Raw genomic sequence first — 23,251 nt, forward strand, 5'->3', positions numbered from 1 at the left:
AGCCCCTTCCTGACTAATTCCCCTCGCTGTGAACAGCACATACCCTGAATAATTCCCCTCGCTGTGAACAGCACCTACCCTGAATAATTCCCCTCCCTGTGAACAGCCCCTTACCTGACTAATTCCCCTCCCTGTGAACAGCACCTACACTGACTAATTCCCCTCCCTGTGAACAGCCCCTACAAGACTAATTCCTCATCCCCGTGAGCAGCCCCTACCCTTTCTAATTCTCCTCCCCGTGAACAGCCTCTACACTGACTAATTCCCCCTCCCTGTGAACAGCACATACCTGACTAATTCCCCTCCCTGTGAACAGGCCCTACCCTGACTAATTCCTCTCCCTGTGAACAGCTCCTACCCTGTCTAATTCCCCTCCCTGTGAAAAACCCCTACACTGACTAATTCCCCTCCCTGTGAACAGCACCTGCCCTAACTAATTCCCCTCGCTGTGAACAGCCCCTACCCTGACGAATTCCGCCAGCTGCGAACAGCACATACCTGACTAATTCCCCTCACTGTGAACAGCCCCTACCCTGATTAATTCCCCCTCCCTGTCAACCGCCCCAACCCTGACTAACTCCCTCTCCATGTGAACAGCCGGAACTCTAACAAATTCCCACTCCCTGTGAACAGTCTCTACCCTGATTTATATCCCTCGCTGTGTTCAGCACATTCCCTGACGAATTCCCCTCCCTGTGAACAGCCCCTACCCTGACTAATTCCCCACTCTGTGAACAACACATACTCTGACTAATTCCCCTCGCAGTGAACAGCCCCTACACTGACTAATTCCCCTTCCTGTGAACAGCCCCTACCTGACTAATTCCCCTCCCTGTGAACAGTCTCTACCCTGATTTATTCCCCTCGCTGTGTTCAGCACATCCCCTGACGAATTCCCTCCCTGTGAATAGCCCCTACCCTGACTAATTCCCCTCTCTGTGAACAACACATACCCTGACTAATTCCCCTCGCAGTGAACAGCCCCTACCCTGGCTAATTCACCTCCCTGTGAACAACCCCTACCTGACTAATTCCCCTCCATATGAACAGCCCCTACACTGACTAATTCTCCCTCCCTGTGAACAGCCCCTACCGGACTAATTCCCCTCCCTGTGAACAGCACAGACCCTGACTTATTCCCCTCGCAGTAAACAGCACCTACCCTGACTAATTCCCCTTCCTGTGAACAGCCCCTACCAGACTAATTCCCCTCGCAGTGAACAGCACCTACCCTGACTAATTCCCCTCGTAGTGAACAGCACCGACCCTGACTAATTCACCTCGCTGTGAACAGCTCCTACACTGACTAATTCCCCTCGCTGTGAACAACTCCTACCTGATTAATTCCCCTCGCTGTGAACAGCCCCTACACTGACTAATTCACCTCCCTGTGAACAGCCCCGACACTGACTAATTCCCCTCGCTGTGAACAGCTCCTACCTGACTAATTCCCTTCGCTGTGAACAGCCCCTACCTGACTAATTCCCCTCGTTTTGAACAGCACCTACCCTGACTAATTCCCCCTCCATGTGAACAGCCCCTAACTGACTAATTCCCCTCCCTGTGAACAGCACCTACCCTGACTAATTCTCCTCGCTGTGAACAGCCCCGACCCTGACTAATTCCCCTCCATGTGAACAGCACCTACCTGACTAATTCCCCTCCTTGTGAACAGCCCCAACCCTGTCTAATTCTCCTCCCTGTGAACAGCCCCTACCCTGACTAATTCCCCTCCCTGGGAACAGCCCCGACACTGACTAATTCTCCTCCCTGTGAACAGCTCCTACCCTGTCTAATTCTCCTCCCTGTGAGCAGCCCCTACCCTGACTAACTCCCTCTCCATGTGAACAGTCCATACCCTGACTAATCTCCCTCCCAGTGCATAGCCCATACAATGACTCATCACCCTCCCTGTGCACAGCCCCTACCCTGACCAGTTCCCCTCCCTGTGAAGAGCCCCTACCCTGAATAATTCCCCTCGCTGTGAACAGCACCTACCCTGACTAATTCCCCTGCGCTGTGAACAGCACCTACTCTGATCATTTCGCCTCGCTGTGAACAACCCCTACCCTGACTAACTCCCTCTCCCTGTGAACAGTCTCTACCCTGACTAATTCCCCTCTCTGTGAACAGCACCTACCCTGAATAATTCCCCTCCCTGTGAACAGCCCTAACCTGATTAATTCCTCCTCCCTGTCAACAGCCCAAACCCTGACTAACTCCCTCTCCATGTGAACAGCCCGAACTCTAACTAATTCCCACTCCCTGTGAACTGTCGCTACCCTGATGTATACCCCTCGCTGGGTTCAGCACATCCCCTGACGAATTCCCCTCTCTGTAAACAGCACCTCGCTTGACTGATTCCCCTCGCTTTGAACAGCCCCTCCCCTGACTAATTCCCCTCGATCTGAACAGCCCCTACCGTAACTAATTCCACTCCTTGTGAACAGACCATATCCTGACTACTCCCCCTCCCTGTGAACAGCCCCTCCCCTGACTAATTCCCCTCCCTGTGAACAGTCTCTACCCTGATTTATACCCCTCGCTGTGTTCAGCACATCCCCTGACGAATTCCCCTCCCTGTGAACAGCCCCTACCCTGATTTATACCCCTCGCTGTGTTCAGCACATCCCCTGACGAATTCCCCTCCCTGTGAACAGCCCCTACCCTGACTAATTCCCCTCTCTGTGAACAACACATACCCTGACTAATTCCCCTCCCTGTGAGCAGCCCCTACCTGAGTAATTCCCCTCCCTGTGAACAGTCTCTACCCTGATTTATTCCCCTCGCTGTGTTCAGCACATCCCCTGACTAATTCCCCTCTCTGTGAACAACAAATACACTGACTAATTCCCCTCGCAGTGAACAGCCCCTACCCTGACTAATTCCCCTCCCTGTGAACAGCCCTTACCTGACTAATTCCCCTCCCTGTGAACAGCACATACCCTGACTTATTCCCCTCGCAGTGAACAGCACCTACCCTGACTAATTCCCCTCCCTGTGAACAGCCCCTAGCTGACTAATTCCCCTCGCAGTGAACAGCACCTACCCTGACTAATTCCCCTCGCAGTGAACAGCACCGACCCTGACTAACTCCCCTCGCTGTGAACAGCACCGACACTGACTAATTCTCCTCCCTGTGAATAGCTCCTACCCTGTCTAATTCTCCTCCCTGTGAACAGCCCCGACCCTGACTAACTCCCTCTCCATGTGAACAGTCCCTACCCTGACTAATCTCCCTCCCTGTGCATAGCCCCTACAATGACTAATCCCCCTCCCTGTGCATAGCCCCTACCCTGACTAATTCCCCTCCCTGTGAACAGCCTCTACCCTGACTAATTCCCCTCTCTGTGAACAGCACCTCTCCAGAATAATTCCCCTCCCTGTGAACAGTCCCTACACTGACTAATCCCCCCTCACTGTGAGCAGCCCCTACCCTGACTAATCTACCTCCCTGTGAACAGCGCCTCCCCTCACTAATCCCCCTCCCTGTGAACAGTCCCTACACTGACTAGCTCACTCTCCCTGTGAGCAGACCATAGCCGGACTAATCCCCCTTCAATGTGAACAGCCCCTACTCTGAATAATCCCCCCTCCCTGTGAACAGCCCCTACCCTGACTAACTCCCTCTCTCTGTGAACAGTCTCTACCCTGACTAATTCCCTCGCTGTGAGCAGCACCTACCCTGACTAATGCGATTATCTGTGAACAGAACCTAACCTGACTAATTCGTCTCGCTGTGGACAACACCTACACTGTCGAGTTCACCTCGATGTTAACAGCACCAACACTGACTAATTCTCCTTCGCTGTGAACAGCACCTACTCTGATCATTTCGCCTCGCTGTGAACAACCCCTACCCTGACTAACTCCCTTTCCCTGTGAACAGTCTCTACCCTGACTAATTCCCCTCTCTGTGAACAGCACCTACCCTGAATAATTCCCCTCCCCGTGAACAGCCCTAACCTGATTAATTCCCCCTCCCTGTCAACAGCCCAAACCCTGACTAATTCCCTCTCCATGTGAACAGCCCGAACTCTAACTAATTCCCACTCCCTGTGAACTGTCTCTACCCTGATTTATACCCCTCGCTGTGTTCAGCACATCCTCTGACGAATTCCCCTCCCTGTAAAAAGCACCTCGCTTGACTAATTCCCCTCGCTGTGAACAGCCCCTCCCCTGACTAATTCCCCTCGCTGTGAACAGCCCCTACCGTGACTAATTCCACTCCTTGTGAACAGACCATATCCTGACTACTCCCCCTCCCTGTGAACAGCCCCTCCCCTGACTAATTCCACTCCCTGTGAACAGACCCTACCTTGACTAATTCCTTTCGATGTGAACAGCACCTCCCTGACTAATCCCCCCTGTCTGTGAACAGCCACTACCCTGACTAATTCCCCCTCCCTGTGCAGCCCCTACCCTGACTAATACACCATCCCTGTGAACAGCTCCTAACCTGACTAATCCTCCCTCCATTCGAACAGCCCCTACCCTGACTAACTCTCCCCTCCTTGTGAACAGCCTCTACCCTGACTAATTCCCCATCCCTGTGCGGCACTTAGCCTGACTAATCATCCCTCCTTTTGACAGCCCTACTCTGTCTACTCCCCCGTCCCAGTGAACAATTCCTAACCTGACTAATTCCCACTCCCTGTGAACAGCCTCTACCCTGACTAATTCCACTCCTTGTGAACAGTCCCTACCTTGACTAATTCCTTTCGATGTGAACAGCACCTCCCTGACTTATTCCCCGTCCCTGTGAACAGCCACTACCCTGAGTAATTCCCCCTCCCTGTGCAGCCCCTACCCTGAATAATTCCCCCTCCCTGTGAACAGTCCCTACACTGACTAATCCCCCCTCACTGTGAGCAGCCCGTACCCTGACTAATCCACCTCCCTGTGAACAGCGCCTCCCCTCACTAATTCCCCTCCCTGTGAACAGTCCCTACACTGACTAATCCCCCCTCATTGTGAGCAGCCCCTACCCTGACTAATCCACCTCCCTGTGAACAGCGCCTCCCCTCACTAACCCCCTCCCTGTGAACAGTCCCTACACTGACTAGCTCCCTCTCCCTGTGAACAGTCCCTACCCGGACTAATCCCCCCTCACTGTGAACAGTCCCTACTCTGAATAATCCCCCCTCCCTGTGAACAGCCCCTACCCTGACTAACTCCCTCTCCCTGTGAACAGTCTCTCCCCTGACTAATTCCCTCGCTGTGAGCAGCACCTACCCTGACTAATGCGATTATCTGTGAACAGAACATAACCTGACTAATTCGTCTCGCTGTGGACAACACCTACACTGTCGAGTTCCCCTCGATGTTAACAGCACCAACACTGACTAATTCCCCTTCGCTATGAACAGCACCTACTCTGATCATTTCGCCTCGCTGTGAACTACCCCTACCCTGACTAACTCCCTCTCCCTGTGAACAATCTCTACCCTGACTAACCCCCTCTCCTTGTGAACAGCCTCTACCCTGACGAATTCCCCTTCGCTGTGAACAGCACCTACTCTGATCATTTCCCCTCGCTGTGAACAACTCCTACCCTGACTAACTCCCTCTCCCTGTGAACAACCCCTACCCTGACTAACTCCCTCTCCCTGTGAACAGCCCCTACCCTGACTAACTCCCTCTCCCTGTGAACTGTCTCTACCCTGACTAATTCCCTCGCTGTGAGCAGCACCTATCCTGACTAATACGATTCTCTGTGAACAGAACCTAACCTGACTAATTCCCCTCTCTGTGAAGAGCACCTACACTGTCTAATTCCTCTCGATGTGAACAATTCCTACACTGTCTAATTCCCCTCGCTGTGAACAGTACCTACACTGTTTAATTCCTCTCGATTTGAACATTTCCCCTCTCTGTGAACAGCCCCTTCGCTGACTAATTCCACCTCCCAGTTCACTGTTCCTCACATGATGTATTCTCCTCTTCCTTTGAAAATTCTTGAACCTGACTAAATTACCCTCTCTGTTAGCAGCCCCACCCTTACCAATTCGCCCTCGATGTGACTTGTCCCTCACTGTTCAATGCATCTACCGGACTAATTGAACCTCTCTTTGAAATGCACCTGCACTGGTGCATGCCCCGTCCCTATGAATATGTGCTACACTACTGGATCCTCTATCCGAAAAAACAGCCCTTACACTCACTAATTCCCCCTTCATGTTAACAGCAGCTATACTGACTCACCCACACTACCTATGACCATCGCCTACCGTGACTATTTCAATCTAAAAAGCCCCTATCATGACCCCTCCCACTCCCTGTGATCAGCCCTTTCGTGAATAAGTGTGTTTCCCTGTGTCCCAAAACTGACTAATTCCGCTCCCTGTGAAAACCCCCAACCCAGACCCATGTCCGTGAACAGCCCTTCCATGACTAACTATGTTCTTTGTAAACAGCTCCCTTCTGACCAATTTCACTGTCCCTGTGAGCAGCCAAGGACTCATGTCCTTGTCCCTTTGAAGGGCTCTAGCCTGACTAATTTCCCACCCCTGTGAACAGCGTCTGCACTTACTGCCACTCACTGTAAAAAGTCCCTCCCATGACTAATTTCCCCTCCGTGTGGCCAGTCCTGATATTGACGAACTCCCCTCCCTTACGAACAGCCCATTTTATAACTAGTAGCCGTCCGAATGATCAGGGCCTCCCCTGAATAATTTCCGCTCCACTTGAAGTGCCCCTCCCCTGACTAATTTCCCAGCCGTGTCAAGATTTCAACAATGACTAATCTACCCTCCATATGAACAGAGCCTCCTCTGACTTATATTCTCTAGATGTGGACACCGCCTACATGGTGTTACTGCACCTCCATGTGAAGAGAACCAGCTATGAATAAGTATATTACCTTGTATACCTTGCATGACTAATTGTCCTCGTTTTCAACAGTTCCTGCCATGAGTAATTCCGCATTCCAGTTTACATCCCATAAATTGACGTGTTCCCCTCTCCCGGTGAAAACACTCTGCCATGCGTACTGTGTTCAGTTCTGGTCACCTCATTATAGGAAGGATGTGCAAGCATTGGAAACGGTGCAAAGGAGAATTACGAGGATGCTGCCTGGATTGGAGGCTAGGTCTCATGAGGAACGGTTGAGGGAGCTAGGGCTTTTCTCATTGGAGCGAAGGAGGATGAATCGTGACTCAATTGAGGTGTATAAGATGATGAAAGGGATATATAGACTGGACGTTCACGAAATTTTCCTCTGGTGGATGTAGCTTTTACAAGGGTGCAAAACTATAAGCTTCATGGTGGAAGATATTGGAGGGATGTCAGATGTAGGCCCTTTACTCAGAGAGTGGTTGGGGCCTGGAACGCACTCCCAGCTATGGTAATGGAGTCGGATACTTTAGGAACATTTAAGCGGTTATTGGCTAGGCATATGGAGTGCACTAGAATGATTGGGGGTAGGTTGATTTGATCTTAGTTTCAGACTAGTTCGGCACAACATTGTGGGCCGAAAGGCCTGTACTGTGCTGTACAGTTCTATGTTCTATAATTAAATACCCCTCCCTATGACCAGCCGTACAATGACCAATTCGGCTTCCATGCGAACATGCTCCATTCACTGACTTCTACCCCTCTCCCTCTGAAACAACCTCTACCGTGACGAAATTCCCCTCCCTGTGAATGGCCTTACACTGACCAATTCGTACTTCATTTGAACAGCCCCCACCATGATTACTTACTCCTCACTGCGAACAGCCTCTACCAGAACTAATTACCCTTCTCTGACTACTGCCCCTTTCATGTGAATAGCCACTGACATAACACATTCCCCGTGCGTATTGACAGCGCTTCAAAAGACAATTTCCCCTTCCAACATGAACAGCACAGACACCTACTCACTCAGACTTCTCTTGATATGCCCGGAACCTGAATAACTCCCCCTGCCTGGGAATATTCCCACCCTCACTAATTCTCCTGCCAGTGAACTGCCCCTCCCCTGAGTAATCCCCACTCTCTGTGATTAGACCCTTAACTGACCGATGCACGATCTCTGTTAAAACCCCCTACCGAAACTAATTATCACTCCCTGTGAACATTATGTCTCCCAACTAATCTCTCCTCCCTCTGATCAGCTCATAGACTGTCTCATTATACCTCCCTGTGAACATCCCAACCCTGAATAATACCCGCTTCCTCTGAAAAGCCCCTAACTTGACTAATTCGCTACTTGTGTGAAGTCTGCACTCTATCTATTGCCCAGTTCCTCTATAAAACCCCTAACCTGTCGACTTCGCTCAGTTTAATCAGCCCCTATCGTGACCATGACCAAAACCCGGTTTACATCCCTAATCTCATTCCCCGTCCCTGTAACCAGTCCCTAACCTGACTTCTCCTCCGTCTCTGTGAACAGCGCCTCCCTCATCTACCCTCCCTGTGATCAGTCCCTAACCTGACTTCTCCTCCGTCACTGTGAAAAGCCACCTGTCTAATTTACGCTCCCTGTGACCAGTCCCTAACCTGATTTCATAGATTATCATAGAATTAACAGTGCAGAAGGAGGCCATTCGGCCAATCGAGTCTGCACCAGCTCTTGGAAAGAGAACCCTACCCAAGGTCAACACCTCCATCCTATCCCCATAACGGAGCAACCCCACCCAACACTAAGGGCAATTTTGGACACTAAGGGCAATTTATCATGGCTAATCCACCGAACCCGCACATCTTTGGACTGTGGGAGGTAACCGGAGCACTCGGAGGAAACCCACGCACACACGGGGAGGGTGTGCAGACTTCGCACAGACAGTGATCCGAGCCGGAATCGGACCTGGGACACTGGAGCGCAGAAACAAATTGTGCTAACCATAATGTCACCGGGCTGCCTTCCTCCGTCCCTGTGAACAGCCACTTCTCCAATTCACCCTCCCTGTGATCAGTCCCTCACCTGACAATTCCTCCGTGTCTGTGTAAAGTGCCTCCGCCGAAAGTCAAAAACCTGTACCTGACTAAATTCCCCTCCTTCTGAACAGCCCTACCATGTCCAATTATCCCTCTATGTGGACTGCCCGTATCCTTCCGAATCTCCCCTCCCCGTGAACCGCCGCTAACCTGACTTATTCTCGTTTGATATGACCGGAAATTACACTGACTAATTGCACCATAATATGAACAGCACATACACTGACTCAGTCACCTCCTTGTGACCAGCCCCTAACCTGACAAATTCTCATTTCATGTGAAAGGCCCTAATCAAGACAAAATTGCCCCCCTGTGAAGAGCCACGACCCTGACTTAGAGTTCATAAGTTACAAGAACAGAATTAGGCCATTGGGCGCTTCGAGTCTGCTCCGCCATTCTACCATGGCTGATATGTTCCTCATGTGCTACCGACAATGTTACAGGCAAAGGGTTGGATTGTGTAATCAGCCAGAGCATCTGCTCCCTCGAACACATGACCTTGGAGTGGCAGCAGGAAATTCAACCTCCCGAGCCTGAACTCCCTCAATGTGATCATGGCTGATGCAATCCAGCCTGAACACCACCGCCGTGCCTCTTCTCCATAACCCTTCAACCCGTTACCAATCAACATCTGCCTAACGCTTCCAAAAATTTACGCTCTGCCCCTGCATCCACCGCACTCTGGGGTAGAATATTCCTTAGATTCACAACCCTTTGGGAGAAGTAGTTTTTTCTCAAATCTGTTTCAAATTTGCTACCTCGTCTTCGAAGATTTTGACCTCACGTTTTATAATGCCCCACAGGAGGAAACATCAGCTGCACGTCTACTTTATATATAACTTTTATCAGCTTGTATATCTCAATTAGTCATCCGCACATTCTTCTAAACTCTGGACAGTTTAGGTCAAAACTGTTCAATATCTCTCCCAGGAATCAATCTAGTGAACCTTCTCTGAGCTGCCTCTAACGCCACTACATCTTTCCTCAAATAAGGGACCTAAACTGTGCACAATACTCCAGGTGCGGTCTCACCAATGCTCATTATAGCTGAAACAATACTTCCTTGTCTTTATACTCAATTACCTTTGCTATAAATGCCAACATGCAATTTGCTTTCCTGATAATCTGCTGCACCTGCATGCTCGTTTACGAATCAACCCCATGCAGGAGGGAACGGCGCCAGGCCTAGATGTATTTCCGGCAGAATTCTGCAAGAAGTATAGAACATAGAACATAGAACAATACAGCGCAGTACAGGCCCTTCGGCCCACGATGTTGCACCGAAACAAAAGCCATCTAAACTACACTATACCATTATCATCCATATGTTTATCCAATAAACTTTTCAATGCCCTCAATGTTGGCGAGTTCACTACTGTAGCAGTTAGGGCATTCCACGGCCTCACTACTCTTTGCGTAAAGAACCTACCTCTGGCCTCTGTCCTATATCTATTACCCCACAGTTTAAGACCCTCACCAATAAATTCTGGTGGAGAGGAAACCCATTGGTGTTAGGAAAGTACCATATTTTATTATTGTTATTAATATATTTTTTTTATATAAAAAATTTAATTTAGTTGTTAGCCAGATCTTGGTAGAAAGTTAGAGGGATGGCAGGGAAGGGAGTGCAATGTTCCTCCTGCAGGATGTTTGAGGTGAGGGATGCCGTTAGTGTCCCTGCTGATTTTACCTGCAGGAAGTGCTGCCATCTCCAGCTCCTCCAAGACCGAGTTAGGGAACTGGAGCTGGAGTTGGAAGAACTTCGGATCATTCGGGAGGCAGAGGGGGTCATAGATAGCAGCTTCAGGGAACTAGTTACACCAAAGATTGGAGGTAGATGGGTAACGGTAAGAGGGACTGGGAAACAAACAGGCAGTGCAGGGATCCCCTGCGGTCGTTCCCCTGAGAAACAAGTATACCGCTTTGGATACTTGTGGGGGGGACGACTTACCAGGGGTAAGCCATGGGGTACGGGCCTCTGGCACGGAGTCTGTCCCTGTTGCTCAGAAGGGAAGGCGGGAGAGGAGCAGAGCCTTAGTAATTGGGGACTCGATAGTCAGGGGCACAGATAGGAGATTTTGTGGGAGCGTGAGAGACTCACGTTTGGTATGTTGCCTCCCAGGTGCAAGGGTACGTGATGTCTCGGATCGTGTTTTCCGGGTCCTTAAGGGGGAGGGGGAGCAGCCCCAAGTCGTGGTCCACATTGGCACTAACGACATAGGTAGGAAAGGGGATAAGGATGTCAGGCAGGCTTTCAGGGAGCTAGGATGGAAGCTCAGAACTAGAACAAACAGAGTTGTTATCTCTGGGTTGTTGCCCGTGCCACGTGATAGTGAGATGAGGAATAGGGAGAGAGAGCAATTAAACACGTGGCTACAGGGATGGTGCAGGCGGGAGGATTCAGATTTCTGGATAACTGGGGCTCTTTCTGGGGATGGTGGGACCTCTACAGACAGGATGGTCTACATCTGACCCTGCGGGGCACAAATATCCTGGGAGATTTGTTAGTGCTCTTTGAGGGGGGGGGGGTGGAAACTAATGCAGCAGGGGCATGGGAACCTGGATTGTAGTTTTAGGGTAAGGGAGAATGAGAGTATAGAGGTCAGGAGCTCAGATTTGACGTCGCAGGAGGGGGCCAGTGTTCAGGTAGGTGGTTTGAAGTGTGTCGACTTCAATGCCAGGAGTATACGAAATAAGGTAGGGGAACTGGCAGCATGGGTTGGTACCTGGGACTTCGATGTTGTGGCCATTTCGGAGACATGGATAGAGCAGGGACAGGAATGGATGTTGCAGGTTCCAGGGTTTAGGTGTTTTAGTCAGCTCAGAGAAGGAGTCAAAAGTGGGGGAGGTGTGGCGCTGCTAGTCAAGAGCAGTATTACGGTGCGGAGAGGATGCTAGATGGGGACTCATCTTCCGAGGTAGTATGGGCTGAGGTTAGAAACATGAAAGGAGAGGTCACACTGTTGGGAGTCTTCTATAGGCCTCCAAATAGTTCTAGGGATGTAGTGGAAAGGATGGCGTGGATGATCCTGGATAAGAGCGAAAGTGACAGGGTAGTTATTATGGGAGACTTTAACTTTCCAAATATTGACTGGAAAAGATATAGTTCGAGTACATTAGATGGGTCGTTTTTTGTACAGTGTGTGCAGGAGGGTTTCCTGACACAGTTTGTTGACAGGCCAACAAGAGGCGAGGCCACATTGGATTTGGTTTTGGGTAATGAACCAGACCAGGTGTTGGATTTGGAGGTAGGTGAGCACTTTGGGGACAGTGACCACAATTCGGTGACGTTTACGTTAAGGATGGAAAGGGATAAGCATACACCGCAGGGCAAGAGTTATAGCTGGGGGAAGGGAAATTATGATGCCATTGGACGTGACTTGGGGGGGGGGGATAAGGTGGAGAAGTAGGCTGCAAGTGTTGGACACACTGGATAAGTGGAGCTTGTTCAAGGATCAGCTACTGCGTGTTCTTGATAAGTATGTACCGGTCAGGCAGGGAGGAAGGTGCCGAGCGAGGGAACCGTGGTTTACCAAAGAAGTGGAATCTCTTGTTATGTATGTGCCAGAACTCGCCCCCTCCCAACTTTCGAGGGCTGTTTGCAAACTCTCTCGTAACCAAGAGTCTCAGTATCGCTGATAACTAGAAAGGTCAAATACCCAACGGAGTTCCGATCAAATAGACACATCTCACTACTTGACGCAGAACGCAAGAATCCTGGCGAAGGCACTGGCGAGACGGCTGGAGACCTGGCTTCCCGAACTAGTCGCAGACGACCAGACGGGAATTGCCAAGTACAGGCAGCTGACATGGAACATGAGATGCTTGCTGAACGTGATGCCTATCTCATCCGGGGATCCGGAGCAGCACGGTAGCATTCACTCAATGTTCTAACCCCAATTGATTCCCCGAGAGTACACGTTCTTGTCTAAATCATGTTATCGTGCCGTGCTTCCCCGAAAATCTTCGGATGATTTTATATATTAACATTTACTGAACGGCGACGTGTCTATTTATCTCAACTTTTTCAAAGAATCAATCAGTTTTCAAAATGGTTACCCACTCTTTTAGACTTAAGGTTGATTACTCCTATATATTTGGACTGTACGTGATTTTCAATTTCTGAAAAAAGTCTTGCAAACCAGGGCACTGTTGTGCAACGTGAACATACAACGAGTAGCCAATCTAGATATTTCTTATATTCTTGACAAAACACAAAGATGTGTGGCTGGCAAATGAAAGAACTGTTGTCAGCGTACAGTAGAAATGTTCTAAAGAAGGGTGTGGGGAGCAGTGTGTTCGGAGCAGATGCGTCCAGATGATGTTACAGTGCGACAGCCCGATTCTATTCAGGGTGGACACGATTGTTCGGACAAGGATTAGTGCCTGCCAGGTTCAAAAAGATCGGTTACAATACACCTGATTTAATTTTCCCAGTCTTACAACATCAGTTAAAAGAACAGCAGGTTTGTTTAGAATCACTAGCTTTCGGAACACAAATCCTTCATCAGGTGAGTAAAGAGGTGATATCCACAGTCCTATATATATACAAAGTCAATGGTACAAGGCGATACTTTGAATGCCAGTATTTACAGGTGAGTAAGTATTTACAGCTCCAGACAGAGCGACTGGAGACAGTTTAAAGAGGTGAGAATTGTCTCAAGCCAGGCGAGTTGGTAGGATTTCGCAAGCTGAGGCCAGATGGTTGGCTGGGGGTGGGAGGGGTAAATGTATTCAGACATGAATCCAAGTCCAGTTCGAGGCCGTACTCATACGTGCAGAAATTGGCTATCAATTTCTGATCGGCGATTCTGCTTTGTCACGTGTCCTGAAGGCCGCCTTGGAGAGCGCTTACCTGAAGATCAGAGGCTGAGTGCCCTTGACTGCTGATGTGTTCCCCGACTGGAAGGGAAGATTCCTGCCTGTCGATTGTCGCGCGACGCCCGATGTCCCGTTGTCGCAGCATCTGCATGGTCTCGCCAATGTACCACGCTTCGGGACATCCTTTCCTGCAGCGTATGAGGTAGACAACGTTGGCCGAGTCGCACGAGTATGTACCGCGTACCTGGTAGGTGGTGTTCTCACGTGTAATGGTGGTACCCATGTCGATGGTCTGGAACGTCTTGCAGAGATTGCCATGGCAGGGTTGTGTGGTGTCGTGGTCGCTGTTCTCCTCAAGGCTGGGTAGTTTGCCGCAAACAATGGTCTGTTTGAGGTTTCGCAGTTGTCTGAAGGCAACTAATGGGCATGTGGGGATTGCCTTGGCAAAATGTTCGTCTTCATCGATGACATGTTAAAGGCTGCGAAGAAGATGTCGTAGTTTCTCCGCTCCAGGAATGTGCTGGACGACGAAGGGTACTGTGTCGGTTGTGTCCCGTGTTTTCCTCTGAGGACATTGTGGAGCATTGGAACTGTGAAACGCCGTATCCCGTTCTTACGGGGACGTCATTCAGCGTCTGTAGATGAACATTACGTTTCTCCTCATCTGAGCAGATCCTGTGTATAGGGAAGGCTCGTCCATAGGGGATGGCTTCTTTAATGTGTTTAGGGTGGAAGCTGGAGAAGTGGAGCATCGTGAGGTTATCCGTGGGTTTGCGGTAAAGCGACGTGCTGAGGTGACCGTCCTCGAAGGAGATGAGTGTGTCCAAGAATGCAACTGATTTTGGAGAGTAGTCCATGGTGAGTCTGATGGTTGGATGGAACTTATTGATGTCATTGTTTTGGTCTTTCGGGCTTTCACCTAGTGTTGTAAGACCTCGTTCTGTGCCCACACCAGTTCGCCAATTCAAAGAGGATAAATTGGAGACCTACGTGGCCGCGGATCATGTGATAAACTTGCTCTTGCTGCGTTAGCCTGGGGCCTCCAGCGTCTGGTCTGTGCAGGCTCCAGCGCGGCGCATGAGGTGAGAAGTCCCGCCCTCTTAAGACAGCGCCAGTTTGGGAACGGATGTGTTTAACAAGCTGATTAATTTCCCGACAATTGACAACATATTTACCACGTTTTTTAAGAGTTAACTTTCTCCCAGTGGCTGCGTGGGATTCCTCCAGGTGCTTTGGGCAGCACGGTAGCAAAGTGGTTAGCACTGTTGGTTCACAGCTCCAGGGTCCCACGTTCGATACCCGGCTTGGGTCACTGTATGTGCGGAGTCTGCACACTCTCCCAGTATGTGCGTGCGTTTCCTCCGGGCGCTCCCGTTTTCTGCCATTATTCCCGAAAAACGTGTTGTTAGGTGAATGGGACATTCTGAATTATCCCACAATGTACCCGGACAGATGCTGTACTGTGGCTGCTCGGGACTTCTCACATAAACCTCATTGCAGGTTAATGTACGGCCCCTTGTGACAATAAAGATTATTATTATTAATGGTTTTCTCCAATAGTCCAAAGATTTGGAGATTAGGTGCATTGATCGTGCAAAGTTGCCGTTAAAGTCCAGGAATATACAGGTTCGGATCTGAGAATGTGGTGCGGGGTGCCTAGGTAAGGTACTCTTTCAGATTGTCCGTGCTGACTCGTTGGACCGAATGACCTAAGTTTGCACTGTAGTGATTCTATGGCTCTACTCCGTGGTCCAGAAAACCGATGAAAACCCGAGGAGAATGTTCCAACGCCACAAAGTCACTCATGTCCTAATTGAACATGGATTCCTGGTGCTGTGAGGAAGCAATTCCAGCCAGTGTGCCATCGTATTGTCTTATGATTCTGCCTTGTTCATTTCAATTACCTTCATCGCTCATAATTATCTTATTATTAAAAGTTGTGTTGTGGTGTTTCAGTAGGACGTTGGTAGAAGCTTGTCAATTTTAATGGAAAAGATTTATTGATAATTTTTAAAAAATAAAATACAAACTATCAAAATAGAATGCATTTTAACTTTGTCAGCTGAACAAGAACATTAAACAACCTCAACTTTTGCAACTGTTAACAATAAACTGTTTGTTCTCACGTAAACAGAACGGTCAAGAAAACGTATGTTCCACACATGCAGATTGGTTCTGCCGATTTGTAAACAGTGAGAGGGGGGAGTGGGTTTTGACACATAATTCGTTAATATTACAAATTCAAAATATGAAAGCTACCACTGATTAAGCACAGTGACCTGGCACAGTTCTCCTCTGACATAATTTCGGGATGCCCTTTGGCAGTGTAGTCTTAGCAGTGGCTAATAGCTTCTCTGCAATACCTGTCAGACAGATAGTTCATATTACCCGAAAAGAGGTTTGCATATGTCAAATAAGGCATTGAAATTTTTTAAAGCATTTGAAGTAATGCCCGAGGCTTTAAAAGATGAACATTACATGAGGGAGATACTTAAAAAACACAACTTAAAATATGTTGCAAAAAGCAAAAGTACTTTATCTCTGAATCAGCTGGAAGGGCAGGCGTACTAACATTGGTGTCCCAATACGAGTCAACAGAAACAGTATCAACGCCATGATCATCCGATCCAACTCCAGTGGGTGTCCCAGATGTTGAGCATGACAGAGCACCGACAGCCAAAGCAAATCTTTTTCATCCATCTTAAGGAACAATCCTGAACAAGAGGAGGACAAAATGAGCTATTCAAAGATACATTGAGGGCTTAGCTCAAGAAATGGAACATAGACGTTAAAGCTTGTGAGATGTTTCCTCAGATGAGACACATCTGGGAACCTCTTGGTTGAGGGGTCAGAATTCGTCTAGAGACGGAGCCTGACAAAGGAATTCCCGGGGCCGAGAGTCTAAGAGCCGAACCCACATTTTGTAAACTGCTCCATTGTAAGTGATTGAAGATGTGGCTCTAGAATCGGACTCATCATCCACAGAAGAATTACAGAATCAGTGAACATGACCACCGAGTGTCCTCTCTGGACAATAAGATCCGTTAGTGTGTGATCACCAAATTCTGTCCATCATAGTTCCATTAATGGAATAACACCCTCGATGTAAATCAAAGTTAAAAACAAATCGTTCTTTCACTGGCTGTGACTCCAGAGACGTTTATACAAAATACTTCCTCTTCATAAATAAGTATCATATTAATAAATAGGCATATTTGTAAACGCTAAACATTAATTACATGAACCATTAACGACCCAAAATGGCAGCCGATGTGTCATCCATATGCTCGATTAGCCTGGACCGAGAAATAAAAGTGCAAATCAAAAGATGTAAAAACCTTCCGAAAATAGGGGCTGTCGACCAAGTTAACGCTGTCCTTCGATTTTTCGTTTAGCGCAGCGCAGGAGTTCCAGCTGTTACAAAATCCGTCTGGGAGCATGAATTGTTTCGCGTTTCGAGTGCGCATGCCCATGCGTCACGGCCTCCTGATCACCGCGCCACGTATGTACAGTGGCCCAAAGATTAAGTCATGGACGCGCAAAAGGAAGTTAGACCATAAGACCGTAAGCCATAGGAGCAGGATTAGGACACTTCGCACATCGAGTCTGCTCCGCCATTGAATGATGGCTGATATTTTCCCATCCCAATTCTCCTGCTTTTCCCCATAACCCCTGATCCCCTTATTAATCAAGAACCTATCTGTATCTGTCTTGAAGGCACTCAGTGATTTGGCCCTTACAGCCTTCTGCGGCAAAGGGTTCCACAGATTACCACCCGCCACCCTCTGGCGAAAGAAATTCCTCCTTTTTCTGTTTTAATGGATCGTCCCCTTAGTCTGAGAATGTGCCATCTGTTTCTAGTTTTTCCTACAGCTAGAAACATCTTCTCCACGTCCTCTCTGTCCAGGCCTCGCGGTATCTTGTAAGTTTCAATCAGACCCCCCCCCCCCCATCCTTCTAGACTCCAACGAGTACAGACCCAGAGTCCTCAACCGTTCGTCATACGACAAGCTCTTCATTCCAGGAATCATTCTTGTGAACCTACTCTGGACCCTTTCCAAGGCCGGGACGCCCTTACTTAGATACCGGGCCCAACACTGCTCACAGTACTCCAAATGGGGTCTGATCACAGCCTTGTACAACCTCAGAAGTACATTGCTGGTCTTGTATTCTAGCCCTCTGGACATGATTGCTAACATTACATTTGCCTTCATAACTGCAGTCTGAACTTGCACATTAACGTTAAGAGAATCGTGAAAAAGGATACCCAAGTCCCTTTGTTATGCTGATTTCCTAAGCATTTCCCCATTTGGAACTTAATCTATGCCTCAATTCCTGTTACCAAAGTGCATAGCTTCACACTTTTCCACATTGTATTTCATTTGCCACTTCATTGCCCACTGTCCTAGCTTGTCTAAATCCTTCTTCAGCCCCTCAATGGTATCTGTGCCGCGACAGATCTTTGTGTCATCTGCAAACTTACCAGCAGTGCATTCAATTTTCTTCTTCCAGATAATTAATGCATATTGTGAAAAGTTGTAGTCCCACCACAAATCGCTGAGGCACACCACGAGTCAGCATCTGCCATTTGCAACAGCCTTTATCGCCACTCTCTGCCTTGTGCCAGTCACCAATCCTCTATCCATGTCTGGATTTTACCCGAAACACAATGGGCTCTTAACATTTTTAACAGTCTCCTATGCGGCATCTTGTCGAAGGCCTTCTGGAAATCTAAAGAAATCACGTTCACTGGTTCTCCTTTGTCTAACTTTCTTGTTACATCCTCAAAGAACTCTAACAGTTTTGTCAGACATGACTTTCCTTTGACACGGCCGGTACTCTGTCTTATTTTAGCATGCACTTCCAAGTAATTCGCGATCTCATCTTTAATAACAGACTCTAAAATATTACCAATGACCGAAGTCATGCTAACCGGCCTATAATTTCCCGTCTTCTTCCTCGCTCCCTTCTTAAACAGTGGTGTGACATTAGCCATTTTCCAGTCCTTTGGGACCGTTCCTGCCTCCAGTGATTTCTGAAAGATCATCACCAATGCCTCCACAATGTCCTTAACTATCACTTTTAGGACCCTGGGGTGTAGTCGATCCAGTCCAGGTGACCTTCAGACCTTTCAGTTTCCCTAGAAACGTCTCCTTAGTGATGGCCACTGCACTCACCATGCCCCCTGATACTCCTGGAGCTCTGGCACCCCACCGGTGTCTTCCATCGTGAAAAATGATGCAATGTCACGATTATGTTCGTCTGCCGTTTTTGTTTCCTATTATTACTGAACCAACCACGTTTTCCAGTGTCCACTGTCTATTTTTGCCTCTCTCTTACTTTTTATCTGTTGAAAGAAACTCTTCCTATCTTCTTTTATATTGCTAGCTAACTTGGACTCATATTTCATCTTCTCCCCCCCCCCCTTGTTCATTTGTTAGTTGTCCTCTGCTCACTTTTAAATGTTTCCCAACCCTCTCACTTCCCTCTAATCCTTGACACTTTGTATGCATTTTATTTTGCTTTTATGCTGTCCTTGACTTCCACCGTCACCCATAGATGCCTTGGCCTGCCCTTAGCATGTATCCTCCTCCTTGGGATGAATTTCTGCTGTGCCTCCCGAATAACCCGCAAAAACCTTTGCTATTGCAGTTCCACTCTCTTCTCTGAGAGTCTCCTTTTCCAATCAACTCTGGCCAGATCCTCCCTCATGTCTTTGTAGTTACCCCTGTTTAATTGTAATACTGTTATATCTGACTCCAGCTTCTCCCTCTCAAACTGCAGGGTAAATTGTACCATATTGTGGCCACTTCTCCCTAAGGTTTCCTTCACCTTAAGATCCCTAATCAAGACTGCCTCGTTACACATCACTAAATCCAGAATTACCTGATCCCTGTTGAGCTCTTGCATACGCTGCTCCAGAAAAACACCTCTTAAACATTCCACAAATTCCTGTTCTTAGGGTCCACTACAAACCTGATTTTCCCAGCCCATGCATATCTGGACAATTTATGTCTGATCTGTCTCTCTGATATGTTAGCTTTCTCTAGCTTTCATAGTTTTGACACCCAGTGGTCGATTGTACAACTACAGTAGAGCAAGCCACATAGGGTTAAGGAAAATCCCAAGGCTTGTTACACGTACATAAAAAGCAAGAGGGTAGCCAGGGAAAGGGTTGGCTCACTGAAGGATATGCAAGGGAACCTATGTGTGGAGCCAGAGGAAATGGGCGAGGTACTAAATGAATACTTTGCATCAGTATTCACCAAAGAGAAGGAATTGGTAGATGTTGAGTCTGGAGAAGGGTGTGTAGATAGCCTGGGTCACATTGAGATCCAAAAAGACGAGGTGTTGGGTGTCTTAAAACATATTAAGATAGATAAGACCCCAGGGCCAGATGGGATCTACCACAGAATACTGAAGGAGGCTGGAGAGGAAATTGCTGAGGCCTTGACATAAGATTTGGGATCCTCACTGTCTTCAGGTGATGTCCCGGAGGACTGGAGAATACCCAATGCTGTTCGTCTGTTTAAGAAGGGTAGCAAGGATAATCCAGGGTACTACAGGCCGGTGAGCCTTACTTCAGTGGTTTGGAAATTACTGGAGAGAATTCTTCGAGACAGGATCTACTCCAATTTGGAAGCAAATGGACGTATTAGTGAGAGGCAGCACGGTTTTGTGAAGGGGAGGTCGTGTCTCACTAACTTGATAAAGTTTTTCGAGGAGGTCACAAAGATGATTGATGCAGGTAGGGCAGTGGATGTTGTCTATATAGACTTCAGTAAGGCATTTGACAAGGTCCCTCATGGTAGACTAGTACAAAAGGTGAAGTCACACGGGATCAGGGGTGAGCTGGCAAGGTGGATACAGAACTGGCTACGTCATACAAGGCAGAGAGTAGCAATGGAAGGATGCTTTTCTAATTGGAGGCCTGTGACCCGTGGTATTGCACAGGGATCATTGCTGGGACCTTTGCTGTTTGTAGTATGTATAAATGATTTGGAGGAATATGTAACTGGTCTGATTAGTAAGTTTGCAGACGACACAAAGGTTGTTAGAATTGCGGATAGCGATGAGGACTGTCAGAGGATACAGCAGGATTTAGATTGTTTGGAGACTTGGGAGGAGAGATGGCAGATGGAGTTTAATCCGGAGAAATGTGAGGTCATGCATTTTGGAAGGTCTAATGCAGGTAGGGAATATACAGTGAATGGTAGAACCCTCAAGAGTATTGAAAGTCAGAGAGATCCAGGAGTACAGGTCCACAGGTCACTGAAAGGGGCAACACAGGTGGAGAAGGTAGTCAAGAAGGCATACAGCATGCTTGCCTTCATTGGCCGGAGCATTGAGTATATGAATTGGCAAGTCATGTTGCAGCTGTATAGAACCTTAGTTAGGCCACATTTGGAGTATAGTGTTCAATTCTGGTCGCCAGACTACCAGAAGGATGTGGAGGCTTGAGAGAGGGTGCAGAAGAGATTTACCAGGATGTTGCCTGGTATTGAGGGCATTAGCTATGAGGAGCGGTTGAATAAACTCGGTTTGTTGTCAATGGAACGAAGGAGATTGAGGGGCGACCTGATAGAGGTCTACAAAATTATGAGGGGCATAGACAGAGTGGATAGTCATAGGCTTTTCCCCGGGGTAGAGGGGTCAATTACTAGGGGGCATAGGTTTAAGGTGAGAGGGGCAAGATTTAGAGTAGATGTACGAGGCAAGTTTTTTACACAGAGGGTAGTGGGTGCCTGGAACTCGCTACCGGAGGAGGTTGTGGAAGCAGGGACGATAGTGACATTTAAGGGGCATCTTGACAAATACATGAATAGGATGGAAATAGAGGGATACGGACCCAGGAAGTGTAGAAGATTCTAGTTTAGTCGGGCAGCATGGTCGGCACGGGCTTGGAGGGCCGAACGGCCTGTTCCTGTGCTGTGCATTTCTTTGTTCTTTGTTCTTTGTATAAGCGGTAACTCTCAGCGTTTTAAAATGCTCAAGATGCGAAGTGAGGACACAGCAGAGATTATGAATGAGTGTTGCACTTGGAGAGGCTCCTTCTGTTGAAAACTGAGTAATTATTACGTTGATCAGTTTAATGAGCAGACAGCTGAAAATGTTATATTCCGTGGAGGAGTGTAATTTCGCTGCGAAACCGTCCCATGTCAAAATGCGCCAGAGGGTTAAAGAGTAAATCTTCCTCTTCACTGTTTCGTCACATCCTGCGAGGGAATTGAGAGGGATTAGGTACAGTATATGTTTCCCTCCCTGGATAACGGTTTCAACTCTCCTCTATCCTTTGGATACTGGAAGAGACAGAGAGAGAATAAAAATGGAGCTAGAACACGGAGAGTGCGGAGGCTACCTACAGTGTGAGTGTGGAAGGCAGAGACGTATCAGTTGTGATGGAGGCTGGTCGTCAGTGTTCCTGCAACGCTAAGTGCAGTGACTTGGAAGATCCGATGCAGATGAGAAGAAAAATGAGAAGCAGTGCGCCAATCTGCCCCTCAAACTTACTATTCCAGTCGGGAAATCTGACATTGTTTTAATTCCACGTTCCTGTCTTCAGGGCATCAAGTTCTAGGCCAGGGTGAAAAGCAACGCTCTCCAGCTCGCTAGCTACTCGTATATTGTTAAAATATTGTGAACCAACATGGAGGAAAGAGTGGATATTCATAAACACTGACATGGTAATTATTGTGGTAGTCTGACCGCCAGGAAGCAGCCATTTGTGTCATGGAATACGGACTCTGTCTGATAGGTGCCAGGGAGCGGACTGACGCATATCGCAAATCCGGCAAATATGAGTTCAGTCCTGAACGCCAGAGCCTCCTGGAAATTCTATGTTGTTTCATAAAACAATACAAAATAGGAGCAAAACAAGGTCAATCGCCTCTTCAAGCAGTCGCCGTCATTCGACATGATAACGGCTCATCCTTTAATTCAAGGCCATACTCCCCTGCGCTTCCCCATACTCATTGACACATTGAGAGTGTAGAAATCGATCTATTTCCTGCGAAAATATGTTCATCGACTTGTTCGCCACAGCGATTCTGTGATTGAGAATACAAAGGGCCCGTCAGGCTCTGAATAAATCTTCATTCAGTTCTAAGAGGCCTGCCCCGTAAACAGAGACGCCTTGTCCCTGACAGCATCCACTCCCCCCTCCTCGCCAGCAGCCAAGGTTGTCACTACAACCAATCCCTCCTAACCCATCATAATTGAACAGGTTTCAATGAGACACCCGATATAAAGACCAAAGCGGTACACAGTACTCCAAGTGTTGTCTCATCAAGGCCCTAGACTGATGCCCTATGATCTCTGCGATACTGCACTCTGATCCTTCACCTTGTACTTTTCTTGTGATGCCATTCACTCGAATGTATCGATTCAGATATTAACAAGTGTCCCTATCATGACTACTAAACTTTAATTTGGATTTACTGGGAAACGAACATATATTCGTACGTTCCCTTTTACCTGTTATACACATTAGATAATTATCCTGTTCCTTGAA

The sequence above is a fragment of the Scyliorhinus torazame genome, chromosome 20 (assembly GCF_047496885.1).
Source record: "Scyliorhinus torazame isolate Kashiwa2021f chromosome 20, sScyTor2.1, whole genome shotgun sequence".
NCBI classification, from domain to species: domain Eukaryota; kingdom Metazoa; phylum Chordata; class Chondrichthyes; order Carcharhiniformes; family Scyliorhinidae; genus Scyliorhinus; species Scyliorhinus torazame.